Raw genomic sequence first — 13,201 nt, forward strand, 5'->3', positions numbered from 1 at the left:
GTCTATAGCGACTATAGGCCTCACGCTCGGAACTCGTCTCTTCCTTGTAAGGTTCCTGGCTTACTTTTTCTTTACCTTTACCTTTCTACACGGCTGTGCTACGCACCCATGTTTCCAGAAAAGCTGTAATTCCTCTGCAGTTTTAAGTCACTAAATACGCTACGCTTAGCTTATTTAGTGACCCTATCTGCAGTTAAAGCAGATACTTGCTATACAGGAGCTTACAAAATACAGGTGCTTGCTATACACGGGAGAGCCGCGCACCCAAGTTTCAGTAAAACCGTATAAGCCATGTGCAGTGGAAACTGTACAAGCTATATACAGGAGCTAGCTGAATACATGTACTTATGGGAGCTTACTGAAAACGGGTGCTTCCTACACGTGTTGCTACACCCAAGCTTCAAGAAGAGTCGGAAGCCCTCTTCTTCTTTCATTTATGGTTTTCTTTGCGGAATAGCAAGCCGACGTCCCGTTTGGCTTACCTTTTCCCTCGTTTCTTTTTCCTTTGGTCTAATAAATATATCTCCCCCCTCTTCAGTGAAAACAGGTACTTTCTACAGGTGCTTGCTGAAAACAGGTGCTTGCTACACGGCAGAGCCGGGCACACAGGTTTTAGAAGAAAAAAAACGTAACCCATTTGCGTGGAAACTGTACACACACACACACATACACACACACGAATGGGATGATGATGTGGTGGCTAATTCTACGCCGTTATGGCGGTACACTGCCCCATTGTGCTTGTGGAAGGGATGATGATGGAAAGGTGTCCTATTAGAGTTCGTCCATTAATCCAATGCTGGAGAGGAACTCAGCAACAGCTCGTAGGAAACTGTACAAGCTATACAGGAGCTAGCTGAATATAGGTCCTTGCTACAGGAGCTAAGCTGAATAGACCTCTACCGAAGAAACGTCAACGTGTACAATCTTATCGTCGCTATAGACGAAAGGTATAGAAATTGAATACCTTACATAGTCATGGAGATCCAGAAGAGCCTCTAAACAGAATTCCGACATGTCGTCGCTTCGCGTTCACCATAATTCATCCTCTCATATTAACCTCTGTGAAATGGGGTAGGGCCATGTGGCTACCACGAGGAAACGTCCCGCATGTCATCATCACTTCTCCTTCATTTATTGTTGTTGTTGTTGTTGGGGATCCCGAGGGTGCTACACAAGCATCTGTAAAACTCAAGAAGAGGACCATCCGCGAGAGGACTTTCCGGAGTACATTGCAGAGAGAACTGCTAAAACTTCCTCCTGTTCCACTCTCAGCTGACCACAGGCTCCTTTGGAGACTACTGAATATGAAGGACTGCGCAGCGGTTGCGGATTGAGAGGTTGATATGTTATCTGCATCGGCGAGAAGAAACCTCTGACCTAAACCCAAGGCAGGAACTTCTGAGTCTGTGACATGTTCCACCGCAGCAGCAGGCGTGGGCAATACGCCTCGCGGCACCGATGCGTATATGTATTGTCATCAAGTAAATAACCTATAGTGCGTGTGCCTTCTCATCAAGCGGGGATCTCTCTATGCAGGTACACCACAGACTACCCTATCCTACATAGCGAACAACAACGCTCCAGAGATTGCTCAGATCATCATGTGTATTGGCATCAAAGTGTGCCATCAGCATGTCAGCGTGTACTGTCATCAAGTAAGGAACCTACTCCGTGTGTTTACTGTGATCAAGTAACAGAATTTACCTGTGGAGGTACCCTTTACACAGATATAGACAACCCTATACATACCGGGTGACAACACTCGAGAGATTGCTTAAATGACGTGTGTGTTGCCATCGAAGTTTGTCACCAACACGTCAGTGAGTATTTTCATCAAGCATAGGGAAGCGAAGACGAGTGTGCTGTCTTCAAAGTATACAATACACGCCATCGTGTGCGTTGATTGTTGACCGATGTGGAAGATCAAGGGCCAGCTCTCAATCGTGTGTGTATTGTCAACAAGTACGACGCTGTCATCTCAGATTAGTGTCACAGACAGATGCCAATACATATATATATACAGATTAGTGTCAGCGCCCAACACTAACGTGCTGAGTACCTTGTATTGTTAACTGGAGGATGGGGCAAGCAGCAATGCTTGACCTTGTATACCACAAACGACGAACTGCCTATATGACGGTCCTCATCTATTGCCGCTATATATATCAGATTAGTGTCCCCATGTATTGGTATCAAAGTGGATGTCCTATATGACGCCGCCATATCAGATTCCTGTAAGTAGATAACACTAATGCTCTGGACACCTTGTGACCGCAAGAGTTACCATAGGCACACCATGGTCTGAATCGATTGATACGATTGGTTACTATAAGCAATTATCACCTCTGATAGCTACTTATCATGAAGTTTTATCACTATTTTTGTCTGTCTCTCTGCATCGCACGCGCATGGCCCTCACTATTAATGCAACGCGTGCTGTCAGACTGCGGATGTCTTTCGTTGGTTCAAGGTCGCGACGCCCATAAAATATTCAACGGCACGCTACTAGTGAGTGGCAAACAGTCATGCACTAAATATCGCGAGGCACCTCACACATACCTGTCAAAATATTCTCAAATATAGGCGGTTACTTCAACGGACAGAGAGATGAAGAAAATGTTGGGGTACAACTTTATAAGTTATAAGTACAACGGTGTCACTGTTGTTTATACGAGCTTCTGGGATTACGTTTAACACGATCTTGTTTTCGGAAACCCATATTATCTATATACGAGCACGATTGTACCTGCTTTATCTAGTGTTATCTTACAGTTTGAGAGGACTGTCTGTTAGTTTGTCACGTTGGGGTGTTCCAGTGAACACGCGCATCACACAAATACAGTGAACCCTCGTTATTATGACCATGGTCGTTCCCGAAAATTTTGGTCATAATGCGGAATTGTCATATTATCGGGGAGGATTTGTGGAGGTTTCACTAAATTGTTCCCCAGGAGTATATGGTCGTTAAGCGCGTATGTCAGATTATCGAGGGTCACATTAACGAGGGTCCACTGTAACTAACTCGGGTCGTTCTTCGGAAGTCTTCAAGGCCGGCACAGAACGAAGTATATACAACGTTGTATTTTCTGTACGTTCCGCATAATAGAGAGTTTTAGTACAGTGAACCCTCGTTATTATGACCATGGTCGTTCCCGAAAATTTTGGTCATAATACGGAATTGTCATACTAACAGGGGGATTCGCAGAGGTTTCACTGCATTGTTGCCCAGAAGTATGGTCGTAAAGCGCGTATGTCAGATTATCGGGGGTCATATTAACGAGGCGACGTACGCTATCGCCTTTGCGCACGTAAGGGCGTTGGTGGTTGTGTCTGTTATGGGTGTGCGCAGAGCTACCAACGCTATCATTTACGTACGCAAAGGCGACAGCGTACGATGTATACTAAAACTCTCTATAATGATCCACCACAACTAAAGGGGCGAACATGTGTACTTCACCCTCGTTACTACGACCGTTGGTCACTGCAGAGGCGGTTCTTCTGACCTGTACAGTGGACCCTCGTTAATATGACCCTCGATAATCTGACATACGCGCTTAACGACCATATACTCCTGGGGAACAATTTAGTGAAACCTCCACAAATCCTCCCCGATAACATGACAATTCCGCATTATGACCAAAATTTTCGGGAACGACCATGGTCATAATAACGAGGGTTCACTGTATATAGCGGCCAAAATGCGGGCCTGCTTTCTGAGTGACTCATGATGCCCTGACTGATGTGCTTGAAAGAGCAGTGTCCTTTGTCATATGGTAAGAACTCAGAATGACCTGCTGCAGTCGAACAGCATACACCAACAATGTCTGAGAAGAAACGCAAACGAACAGAGTCGATTGCTGGAATGAAGAAGCGGATGTATGCGTCAGATCCAAGAAGCGACCGTGCATACATACATTAAATCCATGCATTAGTTTAAAATGCCTCATTATTCGTATTCTGTTACCAGCTTACGTAATAGGCCTCTACCCGAGAAACGTCATCATGACGTTGGTAGACAGACTGAAACCGAAACAAATCGGAAGGGGAGGGCTGGGTTCCACGAATGGGCATTTATTCGCTGCCTCCTACTGAAAGAAAAGCATAGGACCGAAGGTAGCGTCCCTTTCAGGGACCATCGTAATCCCCTCAAGACCGTGGCTTTAGGGCGCGACCTTAATTGTTCGCCCCTGGCTTCGAGCGTAGTTCAATTCTACCAAATTGGTGGCGCTCTCGAACACTATGACGTCATTTGTTTAAAAACAGGGAGAGGTCTATTTTCTACCTTTCGAAGCTTACGTAAAGGGCATGGTAGGGTGTATAGGCCTGGGTGGACCTCGATATTCCCGGTTGCGAAATCCCCGATCTGGAAATTCCCGTTCTCGAAACAATTAAGGGAAATCAAGGAGAGTGCTCGTAAGATGGTATATGCCGTGTTTAAAAACATGGTATATCATTATTTAACCACCCAAATTCACGGGTTTTCGATGTCTGTCCAAGTCGTTCTACAGCAAACGAAAGCCAAATTTTAGCGACGGTTAGGCTTAGCGGGGCAGACACGACGGAACAGCGCGTTGGTTAGTTTATTATTAGGTTAGTCAAATAGTTTGGTGTTTGCATTTTTCTGTGCAGATTAGTCTAAGTTCGCTGTTGGCAATTTCCCGAGCGCGACTGTGCATTTTATAGTCAAATAACGTTTATTTCCAGTAGTTTATTTTGCAACGGGGATTTCGATCACTTTATTTCGAGGTATGCCCATAGCCCTCCGTATCCACCTTGTACCACGTCCCAAAAAAACAAAGAAAAATGAGTTGCTGACGTCAGTGTACGCCCCTGTTCCAGCCCGTGCACAACCTTGTGCCGAATTGGAACCTTTCGTACACTCTTGATACTCAATAAGAACTATATACCAGCTTCCACGCCGAGACTGGGAATAAGTGACACGGGTTCGAATCCCCTCACCGACTGTGCTGTCTCAGGTTTTCCCTGGGGTTTTCCCAAGACTTTCCAGACGAATGTCGGCACATAAGTTCCCCTTGAAATCGGCCCAGGACGCACACTAACCCCCCATGTCTACCACTCCTTCCTGCTGTCCTCTCTCCATCTATCCACGTCTGTACACCGCTCATAGCCCCAGTTGTTTCGCGGCGCTAACCCTGAATAAAAAAGAATATATGATTATCGGTGATGCCAGAATAAGCGATGCATTTCTGCGCTTATATAGTGCGTGGACGGCCCCGTGTTCCTGCCCCCTGGTATATAGATTAATTGCTGGTGTTGCCGATGCTGCGCTATATCACGAGGTCCCTTCGTTAGCATCGCAGCTCTTTATTTTTTCACTGTCTAGATTCCACATAAGAGGCCATAGAAAAGAACATTGTGTAAGCGCGAAGAATACAACAGCATGGGAAACACGGTTACAACTCAAATTTCGGCTCAATAAACTTCCGAACCACCCACACCTTTGCGCTCGTTTTCTTTTTTTTTTTCGTTGCAGCCCCACTTAATTGATGTTGTTCCGTATTTTGTTCAGATTAATAAGTCAAAGCAATCAATCAATAAGTCTCTGTCTAAAAGATTTGTAAAGTGGAAAACGCCGTGTGCACGTTGATGTGCTGGTTTCCCTAAAGGTCATATCGAGGTCTATATAATGGTTGATCGGAATCGTATACAGTGGACCCTCGTTAATATGACACCCGATAATCTGACATACGTGCTTTACGACCATCATACTCCTGGGGAACAATGCTGTGAAACCTCTGCAAATCCCCCCGTTAATATGACATTTCCGCAATATGACCAAAATTTTCGGGAACGACCATCGTCATAATAACGAGGGTTCACTGTATATGGGAGGGGAGGGATCCAGGCTGTGCAGCCTCAGGTTTTCCTGGATCTTTCGGCGCACCTTCCAAACGGATCTCGGCACAGCTATCCCTGAAGTCGGCCCAGGACGTACGCTAACCCCCGTCTTCTATTCCTTCCTGAATGTATACTCTCTCCATCTGTCCTGTCGACGTCCGTATACACAGCCACAGTTGCTTCGTGGCGCTATATAACACAGAATGGGAATTGTCTGGCATTTGTTCTGGACTGTATATAGCTTGAGGAAGAGAAACAGAAATATGATGAACACCACAGAGGTTGCACCGCGAGCACGTTGATGGTGTAAGAGGAAACCACACAACGTCATGCCAAACCACGAGGCAGGCATGCACGCCGTAATGTGATACCTCGCTGTTGAAATCGAAAACGCAGATACACGAACAACCGCTGATAAATAAGGAGGTAATGTCTTCGGGAGATGAAGATATGGGTGTCTTTTATTGTCATTTTATTTTATTTTTCTTTGCCGCTTTATATTTGTTTCAGTTCTTTACGCTTTCGAGCTCCCCGGCACGTTCGTGTTCCAAACACGTCTGAGAGTTCCGCCAAGAACGACCAGTTCAGATACTCAAGATGCTGTATTTTAAATATTTTTGTTTGTATCTTACTCAAGACTTTTTTTTTCTCCTGGAGGAATTTGTACTCTATTTCAAATACTCTTTAAACTACTCATGTAGTTATAGTTTCGCAACTTTTTTCCAGCTGCCTTTTCACTGCACTCGATGTTTTTTCTGGCTTGTTCTTATGGAACTCACACTTTTTGTAGTTGTCATTTGGTGGTAGTGGTGGTGGTGGTGATGGTGAAAGAGCTCGCCGTTGTCGGCCTCACAGGTGAGCAACGTCTGGGGGAATGTGCTTCCTGGGCCGACTTCTAAGGGAACTGCGCCGACATATGTCTGACGGCGGCTGAAGAAAACCCAGGATAAAGGCGGCACCGGGATTCGAACCCGGGTACCTCCAAATCTCGCCGTGGCATGGCCAGCAGGCTAACTACTCAGCCACTCGAGCTGGTATAGTTATCATCGGGAACTGTGTTCTGACCCGAGCTAACGAGGGGCGTGGCACTCGTCGAGACGCGCACGTGATAAAACACGTGCAAGGCGCGCTCTTCGCGCGATACGTGAAGAGCGTGGTATACGTCACGCGCAATGTGTCACGTGCCCATCTTTTTGAATTTCCCGCCACTGGTTAGCTCGTAACGACCGTAACGACGATGAAGGGATTAAGCCCCGGTCTATTGTGTATATCTAATTTAATCTAATCGAATGGGGTAGGGTTACCGCACCACCGCGGTGAAACACCCCATCTCATCGTCATCATCTATTGTTGTTGATGGTATTAATCTAATCTAATCTACGGACTTGCCGCGTTTGCAATTGACCGAAGTGCTTTTTCTACCCCGTTTTGTCTTTGGGAGAGACTTGCCATTTACTTATACACGCAGTGCAGTTATGCAGTACAGTATATACATACATGCAGTTCGTTCCCGCCTTAAAATCAGACCACAGCAGAATGGAGAGCCAAGTGTTGCGATACTGAAGTGAAAATAAACCTCTACCCGAGAAACGTCATGGTGACGTTGGTATAGACAGACTGAAACCGAAACAAATCGGAAGGAGAGGGCTGGGTTCCACGAACGGGCACTTGTTCTCTGCCTCCTATTGAAAGAAAAATAGGACCGAAGGTCGCGTCCCTTTCAGAGACCATCGTAATCCCCTCAAGACCGTGGCTTTCCTGCGCGACCTTGTTCGCGCCTATATAGCTTCGAGCGTAGTTCGACTCTACCAAATTGGTGGCGCTGTCGAACACTATGACGTCATTTGTTTACAAACAGGGACAGGTCTATTGGGGGATGTTGCGCTGCGCACATATCCAGAACCCAATCTGTGTTTTGGTTGTCGGGGGCGCACGTTTTTCTTTCTTTCTTTGCGAAAAGTCACATCGCGGCCACATAATCAATCAATCAATCAATCAACATCGCGGCCGTTAGGCTTAGCAGGGCGGACACGTCGGAACCTCGTGAAAGCTGAGCGGTTCATTAGTGATGTGGGATTCACGCATATCGTCTTGCGTAAGCAATCGAGCAGTTTATTTATTTATTTATTTATTTATTTTTCGAGGCCGTGGATTCCGAGATAGGGCCCTTAATTGTATTCATACGCGCGTCGCCCTTTGCACTTTTGAACTGCACTCTTAAAAAAAGGGTGTACTTGAACTCCTTTTTTTTTTTTGCCTCATATATAACACCCTTTTGGGGAGTACAGTTACGCTCAAAAGGGTGTCTCCACACTCCCTTGAGGGAGTGAGGAGACAACCTTTTGAGCGTAATTGTACTCTCCAAAAGGGTGTTATATATGTAGCAAGGAAATGAGTTAAAGTACACCCTTTTTTTAAGAGTGTCGGTATTTCAATTTTTCAAGCACTTATTAGAAGATACATCGTTAATAACGGTAGAAATAGTCATAAAAAAAAAGAAACGTTCGAGTTGTGCGTTGCATTGAAAACAACTTTATGTCACCCTTAAATTAACATTAAATAAACTAAATAAACTTACTAATAAATAAACTTAAAATAACTAAGCCTATAAGTATGATTTATTTTGGCAGTGTTTCTTTCGAGTGCGTGGATTTTTTCAGCGATTTATTTCTGAAAGTGAATTTTCACGGGTGTATTTTTAAGCGTGGATCTTTCAAATGTTTTATTTATAACGATTTATTTCGGAGTAAGCGACTTTACGGAACTGTCACGAGTAATGCATTACAAAATCAAAGTAATTTTCCCAACTTGCGTCGCGAGAGGTCACGCGAGAGGTTCCGACAACAACTGAAAGAAGAACAGATCGTATATAGTGCGGCATATAAATTCCAACGACGATATTTGGAACCAAAGCTTGTTAGATTAACTTCGTACACAGAATGGCTACTGCTACTGCTGCACACTAAACTTTTTTACACCCTTTCCAGTGTAAAAATGGTGTTTGATAACTCACACCTATTTGGGTGTAAAGTCTGTAGGGTGCAAGCAGTTACACCCCTTAGAAAGGTGTACCTCTGTATTTGGTTTTGAAAATTTATTACAGCATTTTAAAGACTGAGACCGTGACTTGCAGTTCTAAGTAATGCGCATGATGTTCAGTGCCACACTTAAAAACACTGGAGTGCAAGGACTATCCTCACAGCACAGAACGAACAGAAGCTAAGGTGCATAAGTCCCATCGCTGCTAAAATTACAGAAATGCTGCGTGCAGCTCACCCGCTTTTTACACCCTATGGGCCTGATGACCTTCTCAGGAAGGGGTGTAAAACGCAGACAGAAGGGCGTAAACAGCAGGATACACCCCCTTTACACTCAAACGGGTGTTAGACAGTTAAGTGTGGGGTGTAAATTGTGCAATACGCCCTTTTAACACCCAAAAAGGTGTGAATTTTTTTAGTGTGTGCAAGCGCATTACGCTTATGGGTTGACCGGTGAGGAAACCCAACATTTACCGAGAGAGATAGCGCGGATGCGTTGGATGCGTTGAAACTGTTCTGAGGATGAAGCACAAAACTCAACGAACACAACACGATTGTGTAGACATAGTGCAGCAACTTCGGAGCTGGTGGATGATAATGATAATGATGATGATGATGACGACGACGACGATGATGATCTAGTGGCTGTACCCTTTGTAGCGGGCAGACAACGCAAAATAGCGCGTCCTAGCCTAAAATACGAAAAAAGAAAAAAAAAAGTAACAACAAATATTACTGTTCTCTAGCAAAATTTCTGTCCTTACATAACTTACGGGATTGTAGAGGTTGCCAGCCTTGCTTCAAGGACACAACCGTGATTGCGTGGGAACGCTACACACACCCAAGGTTGCTTCGGGAATCCTTAGAGATAGAGGGAAACTTAGTTAGTAGTGCGTCTTTTATCCCTCTCGCACCCCTTCGAAGATTTTTAGCTTTTAAGTTAAGATGAGCCGATAACTTATTGCTGCGTCTGAGGACTTGCGTGTGTCGTCTTCCGTGTCCGTGTCTCTCGGTCTTCTTCGTGGATTATATACACCAGCTAGCCTGCACCCTATAGCCCTTGTTTCGTCAGCAACTTAGGAACTGGGCCACAACGCAGAAGAAGACAAGACACTGCAATTACTGCAATGACTGCACACAATGACTGCAATTCACAACTGGAGAATTTATAAAATCGAACAATTCAAATACTCTTTTCCTGAGTTATTTGTTTTCAGGGGCAGTGTTATCTCTTGAGGTGCCGCATGCGAATAAAATCCCATAAACCTTTTTCCTGAATCGAACAAATTGCCAGCATTATCGAGGCTTTGTCGATTGATGCGGTAGAACTCACGACGACATCACCTGAAAAGTGTTCACGGGTTCTAGGATGTTTTACACAACTCTCAGTCTCACGTCTGCCATGAATTTTTGGGACGCGCGCATGAACTGGTGGGGGCGGCGGGGGATGAAAGGGGACCCCGGTTGGAATCTGGGGTCCCCCTGAATTCAGGGCGTTGCGCCGCCCCTGTTTGATTTCATGGACTCTTGGGCGTTGGAGGTTACGTGTTCGTGTTTGTCCTTAAATAGTCTGCCTCTGCTACTTCGCGTTGTTTATGGAGAATTTATGACAGGAAACAGCGGGAAACAGGGAGCTGTTTCTTCCCTTGGTGGGAAGGCCGGTTTGGATATAGTTTGGAGGTCAGCTTTCGGCTTGTCCTAAATACGTTGATGGAAGGGTGTCTTCCTCTGTCTTGTGTCCCTGTTCATAAATGGCTGCACTGTGTCTATACACGTTACCAACTGCGCCAGCTTTGTTTGACGCTCAAAAAATTGCGCCCTGTGCTCGAAGCTCCAATAAAATCTCAGCATCAGTAATGTTGCGGTATATGTTTTGTGTGTGTGTGTGTTTCAATACCCAGCACCAGTAGCGCAGCCACAAAAATATTTCCGGAGGGGTTAGATGGGAACTTTACATAGAGGAGGAGAATTCCGCCCTTTTTTCCCTCTTCAAAATGCACTGCCAAAGGTACAGTTTCTGGAGGGGGTTCGAACCCCCCCCCTCCCCTGTGGCTACGCCACTGCCCAGCAAACGGAGAGCGAAAAAGTAAACGAGCAATTTACGAAAAAGTCAATGAGTGTCACTGTGTTGTGTTTGTCCATAGATGGAGCTCGCCTCGGCTCGTTTGCCTATATATATATCTGATAAAAGTGAGGTTGCCCCAAAAGTATATAGGTATCTCATTACGACAATACCTGTTCATTTCCGTTAATCTTCGAGTTTGGAGGGAGTACTAAAATTGGTAGCAACACTGGTTTTTCGCCAACTACCACCAACTACTCTTATTATGAGACTGGCTATGGGACGCGTAGTACATGCTACGAAGTCCACTCGATACAAAGGGGATAGCCTCCAGGATCATCATCATCATCTTTCGGGAAAATGTGCGGAGTTCCTGTGCCAAAATGGCGTATATAATATACGACACAGTTGCTTGCATCCAATGTGAGAGCGAAGAAAGCACCATTTTTGACATCCCTTCGCTACTGTCGTCTGCTACTGAAAATTTGCAGATTGTGTTACTTTTGCAAGTGTCCTGTTCCTGCGAATTGCTGCACTGTCTGCCTTGTTGCATAATATGAATCGTAAAAAAGAGAACGGGAAGTCTTACACCCCCTATCCCCTTTGTTTGACAGGCATGCCAGCAAGTTTCCCAGCGAGCGTCTTTACCAATATGCTTATTCATGATGGCGCTGTAGTCCGAAGAAGAAAAAAACAAAAACAAAAAAGGAAAAGACTGTCATTTGCGAAAACGCCACGACGATGCCAATGGTGAAAAAATGTACGTTGCAGAGCTGGCCTATTTGCTGCGCTATAATGGCCCATGGGGAAACGCCGTCCTGCATTCGCTTATCTGCAGAGTCCCCAGCGCATCACGTGATCTCCAACCCGACACGAGCACAAAGGGAGTGTGCATGCATTACATATCGGTGCAACAAAACCCCCTCACTGCCCTTGCCACATCCTCCCCTCCGGCAAATACACAGCCTTCGGAACCGCTTCGGAAAAGTACGGAGAAACACTTGCCGTCCACCCCTCCGCTCGCTTCTGTGGACCCTTCCAAACCAAGCCTCCGCTCAGTGCGCCGACGCGCGAGACCTGAAAAGGTGGCCAATGACAGAAGCGGCTCACCGTCGTAAACCGAGACAATCATTGGCTTAAGCGAGGCCCCGCCTTGTCCAAGTTTGCAGCTGCAATGGAAGGCGTATCCAATTAAAATCACAGCCCACGGCAACATATGACGTCACCCGTGCTACTGTCCAATGGCAAGCGTGTTACGTCGAGCAGAAACTTGGCCAGCCGGATGTTCAAGAAGTGCCGAGTTCCTTGCTGGGTGCGACGACACTGTAAGCTCTGGGAATTTGTGTGTGAACCATCGTAGTGGTGGAAAAAGTTCGTGACCCTTGCTGTGTGTGAGTGCTATCGTCATTCTGTTGGATACTCCGAACGCTTTCACGACATATCGCTGGATTTCAACGTGCGACAGGTAAGCCTAACCACCGTTATTGCACGGGTTCGAGGGTCAGTATGAGGGCAGAGGCCAGATAGCGTTTGTGTCACACAATCTGTGAGACCGTACCAGGTTGATCAACTTGACAAGTCGAACGCATTGCCACCTTGAGCTTCGCATGCACTCTATTCTTTAGTTATCACATGTTGGTGCTTATCTTGTTTGTTATCTCTTGTTCAAACGAGTGTCCGATATGGACCTCTCACCTTCGGTTCAGTGAAATCAGTACGAGAAGCTGCAATTTGGGGCCAGGGACGGATAGTCTCTGGGTCGTCCGGTTCTGGCGTCCCATGTGTTGTTTTCAAAATGCCACTGTTTTGCATGCAGTACTTATTATTGTGTATTAGTTACTAGTTGCACGTGCACAGAGCTTTGCATTTTTATCACGTACTTATGGTTCGGTTTTAATTCGCCCCCAAAGAAAGTTACGCTTCTGAGCGTGGCTTCCTGCAAGCAGTTCCATGGACACCACCACCACATCAATACAGTCTTTCCTTCCTTCTGCATCGCATTGTGGAACAATCCTCTGCTTTCCTGGCTGTCCGCCAACAAGGCACAGCTGTAGACCCCCCTCTTACGTGCTTCTGCCCACTTCGCATAGTAATTACTGGGGAGCGACGGAGCGAATGGGCCTGCAATAATAATTTTCGCATCACACGCACACACCCAAAAACATTTCCTGCGCAACAAATACTAAAAAAAGAAAAGGCTACGAGAGGGAGAGCCATTCGGAAGAGCGGGCAGCGAGAA

At 45.8% G+C, this 13,201-nt stretch overlaps 1 protein-coding gene across 6 annotated transcripts in view; it reads left to right on the plus strand.

The window, feature by feature from the left end:
* Positions 1–12,097: 12,097 nt before the first annotated feature.
* The window catches only part of LOC135369968 (polyhomeotic-like protein 3), a 124,390-nt gene continuing 123,286 nt past the window's right edge, over positions 12,098–13,201 (plus strand). For 2 of the 6 annotated variants that reach the window (XM_064603590.1, XM_064603594.1), the window contains exon 1: positions 12,098–12,427. The gene's annotated coding sequence lies outside the window, so the exon portion shown is untranslated. The remainder of the gene's footprint in view (positions 12,428–13,201) is intronic. The other 4 variants (XM_064603593.1, XM_064603596.1, XM_064603598.1 and 1 more) reach the window with 3 other exon arrangements.

Source organism: Ornithodoros turicata, chromosome 10 (assembly GCF_037126465.1).
Source record: "Ornithodoros turicata isolate Travis chromosome 10, ASM3712646v1, whole genome shotgun sequence".
Classification (NCBI taxonomy): Eukaryota; Metazoa; Arthropoda; class Arachnida; order Ixodida; family Argasidae; genus Ornithodoros; species Ornithodoros turicata.